The sequence below is a fragment of the Mastomys coucha genome, unplaced genomic scaffold, assembly GCF_008632895.1.
Source record: "Mastomys coucha isolate ucsf_1 unplaced genomic scaffold, UCSF_Mcou_1 pScaffold21, whole genome shotgun sequence".
NCBI lineage: Eukaryota > Metazoa > Chordata > Mammalia > Rodentia > Muridae > Mastomys > Mastomys coucha.
In genome coordinates, this window is record NW_022196904.1 from 105,366,128 (window position 1) to 105,373,346 (window position 7,219).

Here is a 7,219-nt window from a genome sequence, read left to right on the forward strand (position 1 = left end):
TTCTTTTGGTTCCTGGTAGTTGATGCCCTCCCAGGTTTGGCTCAAACAAGTCCTTGTTGAAATTCTGACTTTCGCCGGGTGGTGATGGTGTACGCCTTTAATCCCAGCACTTGGGAGGCAAAGGCAGGCAGATTTCTGAGTTCGAGGCCAGCCTGGACTACAGAGTGAGTCTGGGACATCCAGGGTTACACAAAGAAACCCTGTCTCAAAAAAAAAAAAATTCTGACTTTCTCATTTATTTTGACTTTTGTACGGCCCCACTGGTAGGCTCTGATCACCTAGGAAGTGCAGTAGACTGAAAAGGTAAAGACTAGGTAGCTTCCAAATCAAAAACCAAACAAACAAACAAAAAAAGGCAACATTGCAAATTGCTAGGTGTCAAGAAGCTGAGCTAGGAGCGCTCACTTAGCATTCGTCAGTCTGGCAGTGGTACCTGCTGATGGTTGTTAAACAATGTGAACAGACTTGGGAAAGAAAGTGCAAACCATGCTACTGTCCTTTGAGACCGATTAGACACTAGCTAACAGCTACTTCCTCCCACTGGCTTCAGTTTTAAGACTTGAAAGTAAAAAGAAAAAAGAATTAAGGGGCTGCATTACATTTTAAACTGCTCCAACCTTAACTTCCCACAGAGAACTCCATGGCACAGCCAATACCCCCAAACTTCTTCCAGTACCAAGTGAGAAATGGAGACCTTTCTCTTTTACTGTATATAAAAAGAATGGCTGACATTTATTGAACATTTCCTGAAACCAGACCCTGTTCTTTGTATTACCTTACAGAATCCCACCCACAACCTGAGTAAAAAGGGGCCATTATGTCCTTGATTTATAGTTAAGCACTTGGAGGACCAGAGAGAAAAGCAATTTGCCAAAAGCTACACAGCTATTAAATAAAAGAGTCCAAACCCAGATCTTACCACATAGCCCAACCTCTTTAACCCTCTCACTGCTCTTAAATTTTAACTGGAGGGCTTTAAAAGGCCATCAATAGCTAGGCATGGTTGTGCACACCGGGAAGTGCAGTATTCAGCAGACAGAGGCAAATAGATCACCAAATTGGAAGCCCCACCTTGTATGTGGATTGAGTTTCTGAGCAGCACAGTGACCCACATCTATAATCCCAGTACTTGGGAAATAGAGGCTAGAGGACAGAGTTGAATGACTAGGCCACACAGTGAGACTCTTGTCTCCAAAAATAGAGAGATGTACGTCAGTGGTATATCACTTGCCCCCTAGAAGACTTTGGGTTCTGCTGGGCTGTGGTGGCACATGCCTTTAATCCCATCACTTGGGAGACAGAGGCAGGCAGATTTCTGAGTTCGAGGCCAGCCTGGTCTACAGAGTGAGTTCCAGGATAGCCAGGGCTACATAGAGAAACCCTGTCTTGAAAAACCAAAAAAAAAAAAAAAAAAAAAAAAAAAAAAAAAAAAAAAAAAAAAAAAAAAAAAAAAAAAGACTCTGGGTCCCAATCCTGGCTCTAGACTCCTTAGAAATCATCAACTATGGCAAGTAACATTGACACAGATAAGTGACTTCAGAGTAGTGAATTTGTAAACAATAAAAGGATATGAAGTTTGTGAAAGGAATAAATGTTTGCCTTAGTCCAAAAAGAGGGCGTGGGTGTTGAGGGAGCATAGGGAGGATATGCTGAGCCCTGACCTTCTATAGAGTGTGTTGACCACAGCTCTATGCCAAGGATACACTGGGCAACAAGACTGACTATCTCTGTCCTCTGAGTTTGGAGTACATGGAAGACAAGCACTAAATACCCAATTAAGTGATCCTTTACTCTCAATTGTGATAAGCACTATGAAGGAGAATTACAGTGTTCTTTGATTTAGAGTGGAAAGCAGGAAGACCTTCTCTAGGAAGTATCATTGAACTGAGTAGAAATTAAGGAGATTGGACATGCTGGCGCACATCTGTAATCCTAGCCATTAGAAGACTGAGGCAGGAGAATTAGAAGCGCCATGCCAGCCTTGGGTACTTGTCAAGACCAACCTGGGTTACAAGATACATGAGCTCATATTTTTGGTAGTAAGCTTGGCCTTTAACAGCTGGGTCCTCTCTCCAGCCTAAGGTGGGGCGGGGGGGAAGAGGAAGAAATGGAAAGGCTAAGGGAGGCCTACACAGAGGGAACTGTGTGCAAAGAGACAGCGGGGAACAAGGTTCAGTAGAGGAACTGAAAGGCCAATGTCATTGTTACAGTGGGAATAAGAGGGAAGTGACTCTTGTTTTCATAATGAGTCAAAGAAGCATCTCATGCTGGGGCTTTGAGACAGTGTTAGAAATTTAGGTCTTGGGGCTGGAGAGATGGCTCAGCGGTTAAGAGCACTGACTGCTCTTACAGAGGTCCTGAGTTCAATTCCCAACAACAACATGGTGGCTCACAACCATCTGTAATGGTATCACATGCCCTCTTCTGATATGTCTGAAAACAACGACAGTGTACTCATGTACATAAACTAAATAAATCTCGAAAAAACAAAAAACATTTAAGTCTTGCCAAATGATAGTATACACCTGTAATCTCATCACTTGGGAAATAAAGGCAGAAGGCTCAAAAGTTTAAGGCCAGCCTGGGTCACATAAGACTTTGTCTCAAAAGCAAAACAAACAGTCCCCCCAACCCCACCAAACAATTTGGAGACTGGAGAGGTGACTCAGTGGTTAAGAGTGTGCAATACTCTTCTAGAGGACTTGAGGGCAGTTCTCTGATGGCTCACAACTGCCTGTAACTCAAGGAGGTGTGATACCTTGGGCCTCTTTGGGTGCCCACACACATTTAGCACAGACTCATGCAGAAACAAAGCACCAGATAATTTACAACTTTTTAAAATGAAATGAAAAATTTAAAAAGTTAGCTGGCTGTGGGGTGTCTAACTATTGGTTCTATTGCAGTGATGAGACACCATGACCACGGCAACTCTTACAAAGGAAAACATTTCATTGGGGCTGACTTTCAGTTTTAGAGGTTCAGTCCATTGTCATTATGGTGGGTAGCATGGCAGCATGCAGGCAGACATGGTGCTAGAGAAGGAGCTGAGAGTTCTACATTCTGATCTGCATGCAGCACCAGGAGACTGTGTACCACACTGAGCATGTCAAAGCCTGCCCCTACAGTTAATACACTTTCTCTAACAAGGTCATACCTATTCCAACAAGACCACACCTCCTAATAGTGTCACTCTCTATAGGCCAAGCATTCAAACACATGAATCTATGGGGGCTGTACTTATTCAAACAACCATACTAGGAAGTAAAAGCAGATGGATCTCAGAGGGGTTTTTTTTGTTTTGTTTTGTTTTGTTTTGTTTTGTTTTGTTTTGTTTTTGTTTTTTGAGACAGGGTTTCTCTGAGTAGCCCTGGCTGTCCTGGAACTCACTCTGTAGACCAGGCTGGCCTTGAACTCAAAAATCTGCCTGCCTCTGCCTCCCAAGTGCTAGGATTAAAAACATGTGCCACCACCGCCCAGCGGATCTCAGAGTTTTAAATTAACCTGGTCTACACAGTGAGTTACCAGTCAACCAAACTGCATAGTAAGACGCTGTGGATTTCAAGCTCTCAAATGGTCAAGGTTGTACTTTTTTGAAGATCCCACCGTGTGGTGGGAAAATGCCATAGATGGGGCTGGAGACATTCAAGTAGCCTACTTTGGAAATTAGAACAAATATCTATGCCTTGGACTTTGCATAAGACATAGTGAATACTATATTGACTAGGCCAGGGTGTCTGTTTTAGGAATCAGTCCAGCTGAGGAGAGTGACTTAGATAGATAGCATGGGATGATCATTCATAGAGATCTTTCCAAATAACTCTGGAAGCTCAAGAGAGATACATACGGAAGATGGAAGTTTGTTAGTTATCTGTGGCCTTCATGTTTATTGATACCCTAATTAAGCAGTTTAAAGGAACACACCTTTCATATTCATATTTTCTTTGGATCAGAAATATAAGCATTAAGCTGGGCGGTGGTGGCTCACGCCTTTAATCCCAGCACTTGAGAGGCAGAGACAGGCAGATCTCTGAGTTCAAGGCCAGCCAGCCTGGTCTACAGAGTGAGTTCCATGACAACCAGGGCTCCACAGAGAAACCCTGTCTCGAAAAACAAACAACAACAACAAAAAAAGAAATGTAAGCATTGCTCAGATTGGTCCTTCAGCTATCAGTCTCATCATTTAATGGCTTAATGGGTGTGGAGGAGGTGGGGGAGAGACCATATCAAAGGATACTTCATGAAACAATGAAAAGGCACAAACAGTGCTGGCTTTCCTGGGATCACTAAAAGTTTAGGGCCACTGGACTCTGAAACAAGTTCTAGAAAAGTCAGGGATATATATCAACATTTTGTCTCAAAAACAACAAGGTGTGAGAGAACAAGACTATGCGAGAATTAGTATTTTGGTGTCACTCTGTCACTTCTCCTAGACTGTATTCCTTATGAATGGATAAGCATGGCCCGTATCAAATAGAAGGAGAACACACAAAGGTGGGGAAATCAGGAGGGCGTTGTATACAGATCACTGGGGTTCAACAAGTGTTCTTGACCACTGAGCCATAGCTCCAACTTCTTTTAAAGACATCAGTTTATCTTGACCTCCCTCTACAAAGGTCCTATTCACAAATAAGCATGCATTCTAAGACCTTTAAGTGTTAGCACTGTGCATATGACTGTACAAGGGACACAATTCAATTCAAAGTGTATGGCATGCAAAGAGTGAAAATAGCCTGTAATGATACATCTTGTCAACTTGACTGGGTCAGGAATTGACTAAGGGAGAAGCCGATGGGCGTATCTATAATGGATTTTCTTCTTTTTGTTTCCCCTTTAAAGATTTTTTCTGTGTTTTGCCTACATGTCTGTGTACCACCTGTGTGCTACCTGCAGGGGTCAGAAGAGGGTGTCAGATTTCCCTGGAACTGGAATTTTGGATGGTTATGAGTTTCCATGTGGATGCTGGGAATGGAACCCAGTCCCCTGCAAGGACAATAAGGGCTCTTAACTGCTGAGCCTTCTCTCCAGGCCCTGTAAGAGATTTTATTGGGTTATTTAAAGTGGGAAGGCCCAGCTTAAATGTGGGCCGCACTGTCTGACATCACCGAGATGAAGGGGTTCTCAGGGGAAAGGGTTTTGCATTTTTTGTTTGTTTGTTTGTTTGTTTGTTTTTTTCAAAACAGAGTTTCTCTGTGTAGCCCTGACTGTCCTGGAACTCACTCTGTAGACCAGGCTGGCCTGAAACTCAGAAATCTGCCTGCCTCTGCCTGCCAAGTGCTGGGAATAAAGGTGTGTGCCCGGTGGGTTTTGCATTTTTGCTGCTTTTTTTTCTGTTGCCTTCCAGCCATGCTGACAAGTTCATATACCATTTGCATCTTGCCGCTGAGTGACTATACACTGTTGTTGCTGCCATGCCCATCCTTTGCAGACACTGGAACCCAGCTTCATCAACCTTCTAACACAGACTGAAGACCGTTGTCTCTTCAGAAACCCTCCTAGCTTTCAGTACTAGACAAGGACTGCTGAAATATCCAGGTTGTCAGCTGAGTGCCTAAGCTTCTACAGTCTGGTGTTGGACTGCCCAAACCATACTGTTTAAGCCGATCTAATTAATCACCTTTCATTTTAAAAGTTTTAGGAAACATTTTTAGTGTGTGTGTTTGTGTGTGTGTTTATCCAGTACATGGACAGTGCATGTGTGGAGGTCAGAGGACAATGTGTGTATCCTGGAGCTCAATCTCAGGTTATCAAGCTTGATAGCAAGTGCTTTTTCCCAATGAACCAACTCATTGATCCAAGTCTCCCTTTTAACATACATATATATTATATAGAACACACACATACACACACATATATACAATTATACACATTATACACACACAACACATACACACAAACATACACATAGAATTCTATTGGTTCTGCTCATCTTGATAACCCTGACTAATACTTAAATATCTATCAATAGGGAAATAGATTGAATCATTCTATGAAATAGAATAATATGACATAATGGTAAAAGGATATACTTATCAGGCTGGGAGATGGCTTAGCAGGTAAAGGTGTTTGCAGCACATGCCTGAAGGCCTTAAGCTTGATCCCTGAAATCCATGTAAAGGGAAGGAGAGAAATAAATTCACGGAGTTGTTCTCTGATTTGACACATGTGCCACACACATACACACAAATTTTTAAATTTTAAAGTGTGAGAGCTTGGTAATTAGGGCATGAAGTATATTTAGATTATAGTGGACATGTTTGACACCAAGCTCGATGATCAACAAAAATGAAGATAAAACACAGACAGTACAGGCCTGGAGTGTGTGAGACCTGATACAAAGTTGCAGTGGGATCTTTATCAGTCCTTCAAGGACTTGTGCCCAGGAGGTTCCAGTAAAGTCCCACTGTTTAATTCAACTGAGTTCAGTTAATTACTGACTGAGGGCTAGGACTGCGAGCTATTGATAGAGTGCTTACCTAGTATGCACAAGCCCTGTGGGTGAGACCCCAGCACCCCATAAGCTAGACATGGTGGGACACCTCTGGAATGCCAGCTCTTCTGTTGTTGCAACTTTCGGTACATTGTGTTCACACTCACATCCACACATCATCCGCACATCTGCAAAATAGTAAATAACAAAAAAGCATAAAGAAAAATTGAGTTCTAGCTTTTAATAGAGGAATAACATCCAAACTAGCTGGAACAAGGGTGAGGCAAGCAGGAGTCTAGAGGAAGTAACCTGGGCAATGAGTGGAATTGGACAGGAAAAGATACAGACTGGTGTATCAGACAGAGGGAAGACATTTGGAATTGCCTCCATTCAGATATTTGCAATAGGCTGGAGAGACGGCTCAGTGGTTAAGAGCACGGACTGCTCTTCCAGAAGTCCTGAGTTCAATTCCCAGTGACCACATGGTGGCTCACAACCATCTGTAATGGGATCCAATGCCCTCTTCTGGTGCTCTCTGAAGACAGCTACAGTGTACTCATATAAATAAAATAAATCTTTTATTTAAAAAAAAAGAGTACTTGTTCTTTCAGAGGACCCAGGTTTGATTCCTAGTACCAATATAGTGGCTCACAACTATCCATAACTCCAGTTCTAAGGGATCTTCTGGCTTCTGATGACATACATACATGCAGGCAAAACAATCACACATAAAATAAAATGAATAGTTTTTTTTTTTTTTTTTTTTTTTTTTTTTTTTTTTTTTTTTTTTTT